Genomic DNA, 19,440 nt, shown 5'->3' with positions numbered 1-19,440 from the left:
TGCACACACGCTGGTTGCTTCTGGTGTCACTAACTCAGTGCACCACTTATCATAGCTGGCTGCACACATGCTGAATTGCCAATACCTGTGCAGCTCAACTCAATCCCACGTGGCTCTGGGCCCTTGCTGACCGCTGCCTCCTGCCTACACGGTGGTCATTAGGGCTCACAATTAAAATTGAGTCTTCATTCATTCGTTACAGAGTGTAGTAGGCAACTAAGTATAACGTCCCTCAAACCTACACAATATCCTTTTAGTATCCTTGCTTCATGAACTTGTTTTATATCAGTTATAGCTTTACTACAATGACCAAATTCATCTTGCAAGCCGAAATGAACACTGAATGGCAGTCTACACCGTGGACAGCAGGGCTCACAATTCAGATTGAGTTGCAATTGCAGATGACGCAGTCCAGTAGGCAAGAGACATTGCATCATCGCTGGCTGCGCATAAGCTGAGTGCCACACCTATAACTAACAAACTCTATGCAGCTCAAGTCAATGTCACGTGGCTGTGGGCCATTCCTGACTGCTGCCTCCAGCCTACACTGTGCTCAGCAGGGCTCACAATTCAAATTCAGTCTTCATTCATTGATTTCAGAGTCCAGTAGGCAACTAACTATAACGTCCCTGAAACCTACATATTTCGACAGTGTATTACATAAATGTTTCATCTTTAGTTCCAAACACCTACGCTGCGGTCAGCAGAGCTCACAATTCAAATTGAGTGATACAAAAGGGATGATGGACGGAGCGTTTGAGCAAATCAAACACTCACCCCCAGTCAACTGATCTGTGTTTAATCCATCACCATTCTTTAGCCCACTCAGCCACCCCATTTCAGACATGGCTATATGCAAATCAGTCTGACCCTGTGCCTCATGGGAACAGTCCAGCCCTAACTGCCAAGCCATGTCTTCATTGGACCGGAAACAAGCATCCTGGGACCGGTATCAGATTCATAATCCTCATCAGCCAGGCTATCTTGAATCCAGTGGCCAAGTGAGCAAGGGACTCACGTCTGAGCATACCCTGCCACACTTAGGGCGAACAAAGCGATACAAAAGGGGATGATGGACGGAGCGTTTGAGCAATTCAAACACTCACCCCCAGTCAACTGATCTGGGTTTAATCCATCACCATTCTTTAGCCCACTCAGCCACCCCATTTCAGACATGGCTATATGCAAATCAGTCTGACCCTGTGCCTCATGGGAACAGTCCAGCCCGAACTGCCAAGCCATGTCTTCCATGGACCGGAAACAAGCATCCTGGGACCGGTTTTGGATTCATAATCCTCATCAGCCAGGCTATCTTGAATCCAGTGGCCAAGTGAGCAAGGGACTCACGTCTGAGCATACCCTGCCACACTTAGGGCGAACAAAGCGATACAAAAGGGGATGATGGACGGAGCGTTTGAGCAAATCAAACACTCACCCTCAGTCAACTGATCTGGGTTTAATCCATCACCATTGTTTAGCCTACTCAGCCACCCCATTTCAGACATGGGTATATGCAAATCAGTCTGACCCTGTGCCTCATGGGAACAGTCCAGCCCGAACTGCCAAGCCATGTCATCCATGGACCGGAAACAAGCATCCTAGGACCGGTTTCGGATTCATAATCCTCATCAGCCAGGCTATCTTGAATCCAGTGGCCAAGTGATCAAGGGACTCACGTCTGAGCATACCCTGCCACACTTAGGGCGAACAAAGCGATACAAAAGGGGATGATGGACGGAGCGTTTGAGCAAATCAAACACTCACCCCCAGTCAACTGATCTGGGTTTAATCCATCACCATTCTTTAGCCCACTCAGCCACCCCATTTCAGACATGGCTATATGCAAATCAGTCTGACCCTGTGCCTCATGGGAACAGTCCAGCCCGAACTGCCAAGCCATGTCTTCCATGGACCGGAAACAAGCATCCTGGGACCGGTTTCTGATTCATAATCCTCATCAGCCAGGCTATCTTGAATCCAGTGGCCAAGTGAGCAAGGGACTCACGTCTGAGCATACCCTGCCATACTTAGGGCGAACAAAGCGATACAAAAGGGGATGATGGACGGAGCGTTTGATCAAATCAAACACTCACCCCCAGTCAACTGATCTGGGTTTAATCCATCACCATTCTTTAGCCCACTCAGCCACCCCATTTCAGACATGGCTATATGCAAAACAGTCTGACCCTGTGCCTCATGGGAACAGTCCAGCCCGAACTGCCAAGCCATGTCTTCCATGGACCGGAAACAAGCATCCTGGGACCGGTTTCGGATTCATAATCCTCATCAGCCAGGCTATCTTGAATCCAGTGGCCAAGTGAGCAAGGGACTCACGTCTGAGCATACCCTGCCACACTTAGGGCGAACAAAGCGTTACAAAAGGGGATGATGGACGGAGCGTTTGAGCAAATCAAACACTCACCCCCAGTCAACTGATCTGGGTTTAATCCATCACCATTCTTTAGCCCACTCAGCCACTCCATTTCAGACATGGCTATATGCAAATAAGTCTGACCCTGTGCCTCATGGGAACAGTCCTGCCCGAACTGCCAAGCCATGTCTTCCATGGACCGGAAACAAGCATACTGGGACCGGTTTCGGATTCATAATCCTCATCAGCCAGGCTATCTTGAATCCAGTGGCCAAGTGAGCAAGGGACTCACGTCTGAGCATACCCTGCCACACTTAGGGCGAACAAAGCGATACAAAAGAGGATGATGGACGGAGCGTTTGAGCAAATCAAACACTCACCCCCAGTCAACTGATCTGGGTTTAATCCATCACCATTCTTTAGCCCACTCAGCCACCCCATTTCAGACATGGCTATATGCAAATCAGTCTGACCCTGTGCCTCATGGGAACAGTCCAGCCCGAACTGCCAAGCCATGTCTTCCATGGACCGGAAACAAGCATCCTGGGACCGGTTTCGGATTCATAATCCTCATCAGCCAGGCTATCTTGAATCCAGTGGCCAAGTGAGCAAGGGACTCACGTCTGAGCATACCTTGCCACACTTGGGGCGAACAAAGCTATACAAAAGGGGATGATGGACGGAGCGTTTGAGCAAATCAAACACTCTCCCCCAGTCAACTGATCTGGGTTTAATCTATCAAGATTCTTTAGCCAGGTCAGCCACCCCATTTCAGACATGGCTATATGCAAATCAGTCTGACCCTGTGCCTCATGGGAACAGTCCAGCCCGAACTGCCAAGCCATGTCTTCCATGGACCGGAAACAAGCATCCTGGGACCGGTTTCGGATTCATAATCCTCATCAGCCAGGCTATCTTGAATCCAGTGGCCAAATGAGCAAGGGACTCACGTCTGAGCATACCCTGCCACACTTAGGGCGAACAAAGCGATACAAAAGGGGATGATGGACGGAGCTTTGAGCAAATCAAACACTCACCCCCAGTCAACTGATCTGGGTTTAATCCATCACCATTCTTTAGCCCACTCAGCCACCCCATTTCAGACATGGCTATATGCAAATCAATCTGACCCTGTGCCTCATGGGAACAGTCCAGCCCGAACTGCCAAGCCATGTCTTCCATGGACCGGAAACAAGCATCCTGGGACCGGTTTCGGATTCATAATCCTCATCAGCCAGGCTATCTTGAATCCAGTGGCCAAGTGAGCAAGGGACTCACGTCTGAGCATACCTTGCCACACTTGGGGCGAACAAAGCTATACAAAAGGGGATGATGGACGGATCGTTTGAGCAAATCAAACACTCTCCCCCAGTCAACTGATCTGGGTTTAATCTATCAACATTCTTTAGCCCGCTCAGCCACCCCATTTCAGACATGGCTATATGCAAATCAGTCTGACCCTGTGCCTCATGGGAACAGTCCAGCCCGAACTGCCAAGCCATGTCTTCCATGGACCGGAAACAAGCATCCTGGGACCGGTTTCTGATTCATAATCCTCATCAGCCAGGCTATCTTGAATCCAGTGGCCAAATGAGCAAGGGACTCACGTCTGAGCATACCCTGCCACACTTAGGGCGAACAAAGCGATACAAAAGGGGATGATGGACGGAGCTTTGAGCAAATCAAACACTCACGCCCAGTCAACTGATCTGGGTTTAATCCATCACCATTCTTTAGCCCACTCAGCCACCCCATTTCAGACATGGCTATATGCAAATCAGTATGACCCTGTGCCTCATGGGAACAGTCCAGCCCGAACTGCCAAGCCATGTCTTCCATGGACCGGAAACAAGCATCCTGGGACTGGTTTCGGATTCATAATCCTCATCAGCCAGGCTATCTTGAATCCATTGGCCAAGTGAGCAAGGGACTCACGTCTGAGCATACCCTGCCACACTTAGGGCGAACAAAGCGATACAAAAGGGGATGATGGACGGAGCGTTTGAGCAAATCAATCACTCACCCCCAGTCAACTGATCTGGGTTTAATCCATCACCATTCTTTTCTCAATTCAAATTGAGACATGATTTATTTATTGCAGAGAGAATTGTACTCTATGTCCTCAAATTTTGTCAAGAGGAAATGACTAAAAGCATTACTCTATGTCTGTGCTGACTACTGCCTTCGATCTACACTGCGGATAGCAGGGCTCACAATTCACATCGAGTCGCGATTGCATATGACGCAGTCCAGTATAGGCAACAGACATTGCTCCCAGTGCCGGTCTCCCGCACCACGCATCATCTCTGGCTGCGAAGACGCTAAATGCTTCTGATGCCCCTATCTCAATGCAGCACAACTGATGAACCCTTTATGGTACACTATTTTGTGTATAATATCACATCTGCTTCCCCTACCTCAGTGTACCACAAGTCATGGACCCTTTTTGATGTAATCTTTTGTGTATTATTTCACATCTGGTGCCCCTACCTTAGTGGCGCACAAATCATTGACCATTTATGATTTAATCTCTGTGTCTGATCCAATGATTACTGTTGTACTTGTTGCCAGCACCAACCATTCCCGGAGGGCTGGCTTACACTCACCCCACACACTTCTAGCACAGACATAACTGGACATGTGACCCTGGTCATAAAAAGGAGTCGAGCGCACGTGCCCATACCCAGTTCCACTATCTATCTGTGTCTGTGTGTTCATTATGTATACAACATGCTGCCCCTGGGCCCTACCACATTACATTGTGCTCTGGACAGCGTACGCAACCATCTTACCTTTGACAGTGGGGAAAACTTTGGTTATGTAACTTTGTCTCGGTCTTTGTAGAAGTACGTACATAGAGACGGGATCATTAGAGTGCTGCAAGGAGAGTGTATAGTGAATTTATAAGTGCGTGGGGATTGGCGGAGTGATTGTATAAGTACATATGTTGGCGCAACCTAACCCCTACAATGAGCTTGGCTCTAATTGGCTGCCCTCCATGTGCCAAAAACTGAAACTTGAACTTTCCATGGCCCTGTATTTCTACAGCTGCAACACTCCACTGAATGTGCAATAAACATTCATATCCACACAGATGTGTCAAATCCACCATCTTTCTTGTGTGGAACTATGGATGAATGTAGGGTCAGTGATTCCCCATACCTTCCGTGTTGGCCATGTTGTGGGACTTGGCTCACAGAGTAGCATATTGGCGCTTGCGACCCGGGTGACGGCAGAACTACAACACAGACACCCGCATCAGCTGATTCCTCATACTGCTCACGACGGAGCCACATCTGGAGTCATTCTTCACAGCCTCACGCAGGACTGGCATTAGCCAGGCCAGCCCACTCCACTTACGCTTACAGGGAAGGACAACAATGCTACATGGCCCAGATTTTCATTGTAGTGATCTGCTGGTCACAGGTCTAGTTGCCAGTATGCCACAACCACACCCTCATGGCTGGTATACACCCACACCACACCCATCCAGCACAAGCGTCACAGGACACGTGACCCTACCCATAAAAAAGACCGGGCGCACATGCTCTACACCATTTTAGAGTTGCTCGCACCAGATGCACTGTGGCCGGCACAGGCACACTCCGACACGGTGATGGCCCGTCCCGGTGGTCCGGACACCTCATGTTTTGTATGCCCTGCTGGACCGCAGTGTAGGCCTGATCCATGGAACTGCGGGGGCCTACCGCCACCTGCGTGGCCTCACTGGTCACTGAGTTAGTGGCCCCGCAAGGACTGAGCGGATGTGCAGCCTACGATGATGATGGGTACACTAGACTCAGCACCAAATGTAAGACTTGTTGGCTTGCAGAGCGGGGCTGCATGATGTGGAAGTTGCCTGTCTGAGAAAAGGTGAGCAGTGAGGCCTGGGTGCACAGCAGTGGGCAGATACCTCTGGGCAGCGGGAGTGGATGGGGTACAGTAGCCTGGATGCACAAAGGCGGCACAGCGATTTAGGCATATGCAGTCATATATACTCTGCCATTACTAATTCTGTACAATGTTTCAGATGTGGGAGCTTGAGGGCTCCACTAGGTCCCGGGACATGGTTGGAGACACAGGGGTGGCATAAAGGTGAGCTGTGAGGGTTTTGTCCACAGCGTGGGCACTCACTGTCCCTCATATCTTCCTTTCTCTCCCTCACATTCTTTCTCTCTCTTTTGCTCCCACACTGTTTCTCTCTTTCTCTCTCTCTCTCACTCTTCCTCTGTTTCTCTCTTCCTCTTTCTCATACTCTTTCGCTCTTTCTCTCTTTCTCTCTCTTCCTCTCTCACTATTTCTATCTCTCTTTGTCTTTCTCACTCTTTCTTTTTTTTTTCTCTCTCTCTCTCTCACACTGTTTCTCTCTTTCTCTCTCTCTTTCTCTCTCTCTCACTCTTTCTCTCTCTCTCACTTCCTCTGTTTCTCTCTTTCTTACACTCTTCCTCTCTTTCTCTCTCTCTTCCTCTCTCTCACAGTTTCTCTCTCTCTTTGTCTTTCTCACTCTTTCTCTCTTTCTCTGTCTTCATCTCAGTCTCTCTTTCTTTTTCTCTCTCTCTTCCTCTCACTCTTTCCCTCTGTCTTTATCTCACTCTTTCTTTCTTTTTCTCTCTGTCTTCCTCTCACTCTTTCTTTCTCTCTCTTCCTCGCCCCTTTGATGGACGCATGACGCACAATCTTATCTTGCTTTTTATCTAACAGGCTGTGATTCACGAATTGACATACACTCCCAACACGGAACTCCCGCCACTCATTGCCACCAGAGCTGAACGCGTGTGGAACCTGCGATGATGCGTTGCCATCCTGACAATCAACACCCAATCTGAATTATGCACTCTGCTTTACCGTGAGTACGCAACGCCTGAGAAGGTTGCTTCAGCATGTGGTGGACCCTCTTACACACATGCCGGTGGCGGAAGGGAGCAGAAAGGCTTCTTTCCGTCGCAGCGGACAGTCACCTCTGGGCGGTGGGAGTGGATAGTGTGCAGCAGCCTGGGTGTACAAGAGCACAAAGACACCTCCAATTAGTGGCAGTGGATGCGGTGCAGCAGCCTGAGTGCGCAGTTGTATGCACTCTGCAATTACTAATTCTATACAATCTTTCAGATGACTAAACTTGAGGGTGCACTATGTCCCAGCATGTGGTTGGAGACACACCAGTGGTAGAAAAGTGAGCTGCGAAGATTTACTCCAGTGTCAACACTCCCTCTCCATCTCTTCCTTTCTCTCTCTCACACTTTCTTTCTTTCTCTGTCTCTTCCTCTCTCATTCTTTCTTTCTCTCTCTTCCTATAGCTCAGTCTTTCTCTCTCTCTTCCTCTCTCTCAAACTGTTTCTCTCTCTCTTCCTCTCTCTCACACTGTTTCTCTCTTTCTCTCTTCCGTGTATCTCACTCTTTCTCTCTCTCTCTTTCTATCTTTCTCTGTCTTCCCCTCTCTCACTCTTTCTCTCTCTTTCTTCCTCTCTCTCACGCTTTCTCTCTCTCTCTTCCTCTCTCACACTCTTTCTCTCTTTCTTTCTTCCTTGTATCTGTGGTACTGAAAATTTTGGACCTATGTTATAAACATCGTCATATCATGACGATTTTGATATCAGCAGACCGAAAATGGCCAGTATACTATGTACAAGCATTTTCGTCATATTCGAGTGACGATTTCACCCTGAAATCGTCATTTTCGTCCTGAACCCTTGGGTTCCATTTTGTGTACGGCAGCCATTTTGTGAGTTGCCCTCACATAGGCCAATGATTAAGACCAAACATGATTCTGAAGGACACTTACACCTTTGGTGACTTCTCTGCGACCTGGGCAAGCTGATTCCACTGCCCAAGGCAGAACCTGTTTGGGCAGTTCCTCTCCCAGTGGCCGGTCGAGATAGCATCAAGGCACAACATGCCATAAACCTTTCATCGCACACAAACCTTTCCTAATCTTACACACACCTGCCTCTGTTTCTTTCTTTATGACTTGCTTTACGAGGAGGAGGTGCCCGTTTTTATTAGGGGTCCGTCGATATCTGATAAAAATACTGGGCCTTGCCGGGTAATTGATTGTGGGCTGAACAAACTGAAATGTGGGTTTGTCATCATGACTCTGCTTTTTCTTTGTAGTGAAAATATGTGAATGGTCAACTGTAAAAATAGGAATGTTTGCCTGAAGCATAATATTTTGTATAAAAAGAGAAGGCTGGCTTTGTAAGATTGAGCAGTCTCCTGAGAATATACACCGTGTTGTACTTCTAGGATACCTGTTACTTGGTTGCAGCCAATAAATTCGATCTTTGACTTCACCTAGAAGACTCTGTGTTTCTGTAGTCTGAAACAGGAAGGACCCGAAGTCATAGGGTGTTGTCCCTGGCACCGCTGGGTTACCGGTTCAGTACCGGTTCTGAAAAACCCAGTACTTCAGTTGGCGCCCAACGTGGGGCGATTTCAGCGGTACCGGTCCAAGCCAGAGGTTCGTGAGGAGCTTCGTGTGAAAATTCTGGAGGAAGGCCGCCACTTCATCGACCCCTGCATGTCGACGTGGTCCGAAAGTCTTTGCTGCGAGGTTCCCCGCTTCCCGACGGCTACGAAGGACTGCTGCCCTGACTATCGCCCTGTTTTGGACCCTTGATGTTTGGTAGAGCGAAACGATAGACGAGTCTTCTGGTGCAGTCATCGATACCTCAGTTAAGTATAAGTGGAGCGTCTCCCAGTCCTTAGTTGGTTCTTAGTTTGGGTATCCCCTTGGGATCTTTGATTTGGAACTTGCAAGTACCAAAGCCGAGGGACTCGTGTATTCACGAGAATATCGTATTCGATAATCCCTTGAAGTTTGAAGCTAGACTAGTGAGCGAAGATGCCTGGTCTTAGCAGACTTGGAAATTTGTTTTGTCTTGGTTGTAATAGGGATTCCCGATTGGAGGACTCGTGTCCGGTTCCTCCGATTGGAACTCCAATTTATGAACTTTATGTGAAACATGGAGTAGGCCCCATCACATATAATTAAGTATGGATCAAATACACCAGAAAGGATGGTGTTTTAAAATGGCCCCAATATGGTAGCTTTGACACTGAAATCCTAGATAATCTAGAAATTAAACTTTTCAAGAAGAAAGCCCGGCCGGCGATGTTTGACTCTTTCCGCCTATGGCGAAAAGAAGCCAAACAGAAGGAAATTAAATTAGCAAAGAAAAATAGAAGACAAAAGGGTATCTCGATAATGCAAGCGGCTATGCAATATAAAGATGATGAGGAAGAACAAGCGAGTGAACAGTTGCACAGGCAATGTAAAATGGCGATCGATAAATGCTATCTAGTTTTGCCGCCTCTTCAGCAAGATGCAGCAAAAGACATTGAAAAAGACCCTCTAATGTCGCATTTATTGAGTTTGCCACCCCCTTATGCGCAGAATGCTACCGCACCTCCGCAACCTCTAGTCGTGCAACCCCCGATTGTTGTGCCTCAAGTTCTTCCACAGTCACCAGCTGCTCTTCAGTTGGCTCCTACTCTTCCGGTGCAGCCTCCTCAAGGGCCACCGACTTTGACATCTGCTCTGCCTTTACTTCCTACAACTTTGACCACTATATCAACTACCACTCCTGGTATTCCTCCTGATACTGCCTCTGCGTCTGATTTGCCTCACTCTGCTCTTCCGCCTGTCCTTTCATCGACTTCTCCTTCTGTTCGACAGAGAATGACTCGCACTGTTGCTAGCCTTCTTTATCCTCTCTTTGGAGCAACAGGTGTATCTCCTGTCTCAGAGCGTAAACAGTTACGTAGCCAACTGCCTGATTCTAGGGAGAAGGAAACATTGAATTACTTGGCACATAAATGGGTTACCGAACCGACGAGGTATGAGCTAGAGTCTGTTATGGATGTCTTCCATCAGTGGGAAGCACCAAAACAGAGATACGTTTTTGAGAAAATGTGTACTTTCCTGAGTGAGGATTTAGAAGAGAATGATTTAGAACCCAATCCGCCTGAGTTATGTCATGTACGGTACGAGTTTGGGAAAGGCACAATTGTGAGTTCAGATGTTAAGAAAGCAGTTGCGACATTGTTGTCGTTTAGGAGTGGAACTGTTTCTCGGTCATTGTTTGAGTCTGATTCCTCTGTTAAAAAGAAGGTGAGACAATATCCCATGAGAGAAGTTCCCCCACAATGGAGAGAAGGGGACCCAAACGCTAATCCACCTATTCAGCCACACTTTCAGCGTGTTTGGGTACATGTTCCATGGAAGCGCGCTGAAGTATTGGCCCTTAAGCAGACATTACCTGATCCCCGTAAAAATCCTGCAGGGTATTACAAGGAATTGTCACAGACTGTAGGCTCTTGCATTATGAATTTAGCGGATATAGACATGTTGTTTGGAAATGTTGTTCCACAGCCTTTATGGGGAAAGATTCGTCATGCGGCTCATGATCAGGAGTTAGGTGACTCATGGGCTAATATTAGTGCTGCAAATGACCGACAAGTTGGTGGCGCTAAACCTGAGCCTTTAGTAGCAGAACTTCCTGGTAGGATAATTACTTACATGAAGACTTTAATGCCTGCGATGCGAGTGAATTGGGACAAGTTGTCCGCGTGTAAGCAGAAGAAAGATGAAACAGTGTCTGATTTCTTCACTAGGTTTGAGGAGACGTTTGTCGACCACAGCGGTCAAGATATGAGTACAGAAGGTGGTCAACGGTTGTTCGTTGACAAGTTTGTGCACAATTTGCTTCCCGAGTTGTGTAAAAAATTAAAAGATTCAGAAAGTTCGTGGGCCGTTTCCTCTTCAGCACAGATATTGGCTACTTCACAGTATTATGAGAATAGAGATAAAGATGAGAAAGATAGAGCAGACAAGAAAACGAAAGAGTTAAAAAGAAAGGTCCTCTTACAACAGGCATAACCGCCTCGTGGTGGCCAAAGTAACGATCAGCAGCCTCAGCAGTTTCAGAGAAACATGCAAAGGACCGAATATCCTCAACATCGTTTTCCTGTAGGCCCTAATCAGTGTGCATATTGTAAAGAAGAGGGCCATTTTAAAAGTAGCTGCCCTGCTCTGCTACAGTGTATGAATGGTGTTTCCAGCGCACGAGGTCGAGGTACTTCACAAGCGCCTAGAGGTAGAGGACGTGGAAATTTCCCCCAGAACGCGTGTTCATTTCCGCCTCAAAATTCAATGAATAGGTTTGATCAGCAGAATAACGCGTCTAGTAGGACAGCTCAGTACTATACTGATGACTACTATGCAGAAGATGAGAATATGGAAGGTAATGATTGCTAGGACAGCCATAGACAAAGAGAGGGAGTTGTTTCAGTTCCAGTAGATCAGAGTGGACCTTATGTTGAGGTGATTACATCAGGTGTGTCAGAACCTTTTCTGTTGGATACTGGTGCTACAAAGAGTTCTATTATGCACTCTAAACTCCCTGGCGCACCTTTGTCTGGCGAAATGAATGTCTCAGTAGGTTTTTCTGGCGCCCCGGTTAGGAACCCGATTTCTAGTCCTATGTCCCTTTCTGTTGGACCTTGTGAATTAGAAGCACCCCTTATTCTGACGACAGGTTGTGGTGAAAACTTGTTAGGATTAGATCTGTTGAAAAGATTGTATGCAACCTTGTATTGTTCTCCTTCAGGAGTACAACTTACACTGGGTAAGAAAGTGATTTCTCCAATGTATTTGTCAAAGGATAAACTTCCGACAGAGTTGTCGTCTCTTCCTGAAGTTCTTTGGGCTACTGGTCCTAATGATGTGGGTCTTCTGGAAATACCGCCATATGTTGTGACATTGAAAGCCAATGTTAAAATGCCTCGAATTCCCCAATATAAGATTTCTAGTGAAGGTGAGAAAGCGTTGCTAGCGATCATTTATGATTTGATTGAAAAAGATGTAATTGAAGAGACAAGAGGCAACGTTTGCAATAGTCCTGTTCTGCCTGGTTTGAAGCGTACTGATCCTTCCCAGCCACCTGTTTACAGATTTGTGATTGATCTTAGAGAGGTGAATAAAATCGTTGTGCCACAATTTCCAGTTGTTCCTGATATCACTGCCCTATTGACTATGATTCCAGCTTCTGCGACTTGGTTCTCTGTCATTGACTTAAAGAATGCTTTCTTCAGCATCCCTATTGCTGAGGAAAGTAGGGATATTTTCGGCTTCAGTTTAGGAGGTCGAAGCTTCCGCTTCAAACGCGCTCCCCAGGGCTACTGTGAAAGCCCATCAATATATAGTCAAGCTTTGAAAACACAACTTGATACGATTGTTTTACCTGATGGCGCTACCCTTATTCAGTGCGTCGATGATTTGCTTGTTGCTGCAGATACTGAGGAAATCTGTAAAGAAGCAACGTTGTCATTGTTGCGTCGTTTGTCTGAGTTACACCACAAAGTGTCTCTTTCAAAGTTGCAATATTGTCGACAAGAAGTGACCTACCTAGGTCATCTCTTATCGAAGGAGGGAAGGAAACTGACCCCAGAGAGAATTCAGGCAATAGCGAAATTGAGTGTGCCAAAGACACAGAGAGAAGTGCGTGCTTTCTTGGGTATTACATCATATTGTAGACAATGTATACCAAATTTTTCGTTGTTGGCCAAACCTTTGGTGGCATTAACTTGTAAAAATACACCGAATCCCCTCCCATGGTCTGAAGAGTGTCAGAAAAGTTTTTCCGAATTGCGCAATGCATTATGTTCGGCTCCTGTGTTGGGTACCCCCGACTACAGTAAGCCTTTTACATTGTATGTCCATGAGAAAGAAGGATGTGCATTATCTGTGTTGACACAGTTGTTCGGAAACAGGCAGCGTCCATGTGCGTATTTTTCATCGACTTTGGACCCGGTAGCTAAAGCATTGCCGAGTTGCTTGAGAGCGACAGCGGCAGCAGCTGTTTCTATTCGGCAGTCTGCTGGTTTAGTTATGAATAATACATTGATTGTGATGGTTCCACATGCAGTGGACACGTTGTTAAACCGGACCAAGACACAGCACTTAACTAGTGCTCGGTTGTCAGGTTATGAGTTAACACTGTTAGCGAGTCATGTGCACATAAAAAGATGCAACACGCTTAACCCAGCTACGTTGTTGCCGATTGAGACAGAGTTAGATACTTCTGAACAGCATGATTGTTTTCTCAGAACAGAAGAAGAAACGAAAGGGAGAATAGACCTTCAGGACACTCCTCTTTCAAAGTGTGATGGTACCTTATGGGTGGAGGGTTCATGCTTCAAGCTTCCGAATGGTGATACGACTGCGGCCTATGCTGTTACAAATTTGCATACGATTGTTGAAGCTGCACGTATCCCACATAATTCAGCTCAAGCAGCAGAATTGATTGCACTCACGAGAGCGTGTGTGTTGTCGAAAGGAATGAAAGTGACCATATATACCGACAGCCAGTATGCATTTGGTGTGGCTCACAGTTTTGGACGATTTTGGAAAGAACGTGGGTTCCTGACTTCGCATGGAACTAAGATTCAGCATGGCCAATTGGAGAATGAACTCCTCGAGTCACTTACCTTGCCATTGCAAGTTGCGATTGTAAAATGCAGTGCACACAAGAAAGTGACTGATGATGTTGGTCGTGGAAATGCATTTGCTGACGAAGTCGCAAAAGAAACAGCGAGGGATGTGATGAGTCGAATGTATGTTGCGGCCCTGCAAGATGGATTGGTGACGTGGGAATGTGTGAAGACACGATAGAAAGTGTGAAGTCTATTCAAGCTGAAGCTACAGAGAAAGAGTTGAGTGTGTGGAGAGAAAGTACGGGTAAATTGGATGTGAATGGTTGTTGGGTTGAATTGTCAGAGCATCAGAGATGGTTGTTACCCGATGCGTATGTGCTTGCAGTTGTTACAATGGCTCATGGAATGGCTCATATCAGTGTGAAAGGGATTTGTAAGTTGTTGGCTCCAGTATGGCAAAATGCTGGAATTCCCAAGTGTGCAGAGAACGTGGTCAAAAATTGTATGGTGTGTCTGAAATACAATCCTGGTAGGGGAACCCCAACTCCAGCTGGTCATTTTGCGCCTCCAACGTATCCGTTCGAAGTTTTGCAGCTAGATTTCGTCCACATGGAAAGGAGCAACAATCTGAAATACGTACTCGTTGTGGTTTGTGCCTTTTCAAGATGGATAGAAGCATATCCCTTAAAGGACAACACTGCCTTGTCCACAGTTAAAGCCCTTGCCAAAGAGTTCTTCCCTAGGTTCGGAATGCCGAGAATGGTCTGGAGTGACAATGGGAGTGAATTTGTGGGTCGAGTGATGAAGAAAGTATGTGAAGGGCTAGGCATCCAACAGAAATTCCACGCTGCAAATCACCCCCAATCAGCTGGACTAGTAGAATGCTACAATGGCACATTAAAACTGAAATTGGCCAAAATCCAAGCTAGCTCTGGTCTTAAATGGCCTGACGCTCTGCCTTTAGCACTCCTATCAACCAGAATGACTGTGCATTCGCGAGTGGGGCTTAGCCCATACGAAATCGTGTTCGGCCGCCCGGCTAACACATGGGGAGTGCCAAGGCCGACCAAATTTAGTGAAATCGAACACCCTGTACTGCTTGACTATTTGTACGAATTGACGGCTAAATTGCGTGTTTTACACCAACAGGCTCAGGACACTCTGCCTCAGGTCTCTGAAGCTCCAGGACACCATATCGACCCTGGATCCTGGGTGCTGGTCAAGAATTTTCAACGAACAAAGAATGACCAGCCCCGGTGGACCGGCCCTCATCTAGTTCTTCTCTCAACAAGATCAGCTGTTCGAGTGGAGGGGAAGAAAAACTGGATCCCCGGCGTACATTGCAAGAGGGTCCCTTTGCCTCTGCCGTACGACCGGTGGGTCCAGGAGGGTGTTGCTGACTCTGAGACTGAGACTGTGCCTCGTTTTCTGGCTTTCAGTGATGCACGCATAAAAGGAACGATTTCTGAACAAGAAAGTGACAATCTTTTACAAGAAGCTGTGCCGCCGACAAATCGATTGGACACTACAGAGCCTGAACTCCTGTTTCAAGACCAGACAGTATCTGGGAAACAACGCTATAACCTGAGGCCGAGAACTATGGACAAATAAAAAAAAACTTCCTTTTCTTTACTAAAATTTTTGAAAGTGCAGCTCTCTCATCTGAGAAACTTTTTTATTTTTGTTTTTCGAACCACCATCCGGGTTCCGCTGTAGTGTCGCGGTTGCCCAAGTCTTTGGGGTGCAGCCGAAGACGTTAGGTCGACGGTTCTGGTTGGTCTAAGGGAGTTGCCCTGGACTGACAGAAGCATTCCTTAGCCTAGAACACCCTACCATCGCGAGCAGCATTTTAGAGAGGATGGAGTTTTTCGAGATGGAGAGACCTGCCAAACAAATGAACTTTAAGACTACAATTTGCAGAATGATGACCAAGAAAAGCTTTTTGATATTATGTATTTTCATATTGTTCAGTGTAATGATGTTTTTCATAGGATATGTTCTGTTCTCTTTTCGAGTGACATTTGCACCCACTTCATCGCCCATACCTCCTCCTACTACTATTTCCTCACATTCCTTTCAACCTCTTCCTGAACATGAATCCGCTAGGAGATTAGAGTTTATTAATAACTCTTTCGTTCAGCTTTTGCACCAACACCAACTAGTAATGAACATGACCAACTGTTGGGTGTGTGGTCTTATGCCTCACACAACGGATAAAGGTATCCCTTATCTTGTCCTGCCATTCAGCCACAATGGTTCTGTGTGGGCATACAGAACAATGTTCATTTACACACATGAAACCTACCCCCTACGTTCTGTGGAAGATAATCCTAAGAATAGTGCTCTAGTTAAGGGTATAGTAGACATGGTTAAGGAAGATATCTCCTATGAGACTATCCCGAGAGATGAGACACTAGTATATATAGGATGGAACGTGACCGGATATGGAGTTACTCTGAGTGAGAAACAGCAAGCTAAGAGATCTTCCCCGATTTGGATAATACCCCATCAGGGTCACTTATGTCTGCAAGGTATTGGCAAGAATCCCAGAGCTCAGTTAGGGAAGAGTATCTGCACTGAGACATATGCTTTTGCGTCTCAGACTTCCCCTCCGTTCTTAGCAGCTAAGAGTACCTATTTCATCTGCCATGATAGAGCCTATACATGATTGCCTCCTGACTTTTCGGGCACATGCTTTGTTTCATTCCTGTTGCCTCCCACCTACACAGCGGCGGCAGATTACCATAAGACAAGGATAGTTAGAGGTGTCTTCAGTGAGGAGGACACTGCAGAACAAGAATTTGGAGACTTCGTGAGGGGTTTTCTGCTGTTCTGGGGACCCATGGTTAACAGCAGGAACATAAGGCAATTGACAAGAGTGGTTGAATCCACCGTGGTTGAAACTGCCGGTACCCTTAGTAACTTGACTGCTGAGCTCCAGTCGGATCGTCTTATGACCCTTCAGAACAGGGTCGCGTTAGACGTCATACTTGCAGACCGAGGTGGGGTATGTAGAGTGATCCAATCGAGTTGCTGTGTTTTCATTCCAGATAACGCTCCAACAGTGTACCAGGCCATTTCCAAACTGCATAAGATTTCCGAATCTTTTCATGTGGATAAAGGAGATTGGTCGTTCATGGGATGGTTCTGGGAACTGATATCCGCCTGGGGATGGAAAATTCTGATGGTCATTGGGATGATCTTAGGCATTCTTTTCCTGTTCTGTCTGTGTGTACAGTGTGCTCCTGCACTATGTGGCCTCTGTGCTACATCATGTGTAAGGAAACCTGTATCAAGGGATGAGCTAAGTAATGGGATGATGCTACAGCAACATCTCAATGACTTTATGAATATAGACCTGGACTCAGATTAGCATGAGTATAGGTTATTGCCTATGTAAGGGAAAAAGGAGGGTCTGTGGTACTGAAAATTTTGGACCTATGTTATAAACATCGTCATATCATGACGATTTTGATATCAGCAGACCGAAAATGGCCAGTATACTATGTACAAGCATTTTCGTCATATTCGAGTGACGATTTCACCCTGAAATCGTCATTTTCGTCCTGAACCCTTGGGTTCCATTTTGTGTACGGCAGCCATTTTGTGAGTTGCCCTCACATAGGCCAATGATTAAGGCCAAACATGATTCTGAAGGACACATACACCTTTGCTGACTTCTCTGCGACCTGGGCAAGCTGATTCCACTGCCCAAGGCAGAACCTGTTTGGGCAGTTCCTCTCCCAGTGGCCGGTCGAGATAGCATCAAGGCACAACATGCCATAAACCTTTCATCGCACACAAACCTTTCCTAATCTTACACACACCTGCCTCTGTTTCTTTCTTTATGACTTGCTTTACGAGGAGGAGGTGCCCGTTTTTATTAGGGGTCCGTCGATATCTGATGAAAATACTGGGCCTTGCCGGGTAATTGATTGTGGGCTGAACAAACTGAAATGTGGGATTGTCATCATGACTCTGCTTTTTCTTTGTAGTGAAAATATGTGAATGGTCAACTGTAAAAATAGGAATGTTTGCCTGAAGCATAATATTTTGTATAAAAAGAGAAGGCTGGCTTTGTAAGATTGATCAGTCTCCTGAGAATATACACCGTGTTGTACTTCTATACCTGTTACTTTGTTGCAGCCAATAAATTCGATCTTTGACTTCACCTAGAAGACTCTGTGTTTCTGTAGTCTGAAACAGGAAGGACCCGAAGTCATAGGGTGTTGTCCCTGGCACCGCTGGGTTACCGGTTCAGTACTGGTTCTGAAAAACACAGTACTTCATATCTCACGCATTCTCTCTCTCATTCTTTCTCTGTCTTCCTTGCTCTCACTCTTTCTTTCTTTCTTTCTTTCTCTGTCTTCCTCTTTCTTCCTCTTTCTCTCTCTCTTCCTCTCTATCACTATTTCTCTCTTTCTTCCTCTCTCTCACTCTTTCTCTCTCTCTCTCTCTTCCTCTCTCTCACACTGTTTCTCTCATCATTGTATCTCACTTTCTCTCTTTTTCTCTCCTACTCTTTCTCTCTCTCTCTCTCTCTCTCTCACACTGTTTCTCTTTTTCTCTCTTCCTTGTATCTCACTCTTTCTATCTTTTTCTCTCACACTCTGTCTCTCTTTCTCTGTCTTACTGTTTGTCTCTTTCTCTGTCTTCCTCTCTCTCACCCTTTCTCTCTTTCTCTGTCATCCTCTCTCTCACTCTTTCTCTCTCTCTCTTCTTCTCTCTCACACTTTCTCTCCCTCTTCCTCTCTCTCACTCTCACTCTTTCTCTCTCTCTCTTCCTCTCTCTCACTCTTCCTCTCTCTCTTCCCCTCTCTCTCTTCCTCTCTCTCACACTGTTTCTCTATTCCTTGTATCTCACTCTTTCTCTCTCACGCTTGCTCTCTTTCTCTCTCTTCCTCTCTCTCACTATTTCTCTCTCTCGCTTCCTCTCTCTCACACTGTTTCTCTCTTTCTCTCTTCCTTGTATCTCACTTTCTCTCTCTTTCTCTTTCTCTCTTTCTCTTTCTCTGTCTTCCTCTCTCACTCTTTCTTTCTTTCTTTCTCTCTCTCTTCCTCTTTCCCACACTTTCTCTCTTTCCCTCTCTCCTTAGCTGGACGCGTGACGCACCATCTTATCTTTCTTTTCATCTTGCAGGCTGTGATTCACAAATGGTCCACCGATGACATGCCATGGCTGTACATAGTTTTATTTGTTGTTGTTCTGTTTTAATAAAATGTTTTATATGTAAATCCACACATGACTAAGATTCTTATTTGTCCAACCTCACAAGCATCTTCTTATTAATAATTGTATGACATTACCCAATTTTGTACGTTCAAGATTCCCTAATGTGACTGTCACATTTGTTTGTGGAGGGTGGGGGTGAGGGGGAATGGCGGACAAGGAGCTCCTGCTGGGGGATGTCGGAGCAGTATTGGGTGTCCGAACTGCATGATCGTTGCCTCCATTGCATCTGTTCTAAGGGACTTACCAGCCGGCAAGCTGGCTCATTGATGAAGAGCTGCGAGCCGACTGGCTGGCTCATAGAGGGAGAACCGCTGCCTGTCAGTTCACAGAGGGAGAGCTGTGGCCCAGCTCACCGAGGAATACCTGCGTGCTAACTGGTATAGGGAAAGGTGCAGGCTGTGGGCTT

Source organism: Lissotriton helveticus, chromosome 1_2 (assembly GCF_964261635.1).
Source record: "Lissotriton helveticus chromosome 1_2, aLisHel1.1, whole genome shotgun sequence".
NCBI lineage: Eukaryota > Metazoa > Chordata > Amphibia > Caudata > Salamandridae > Lissotriton > Lissotriton helveticus.
This window is presented reverse-complemented; position numbering follows the sequence as displayed.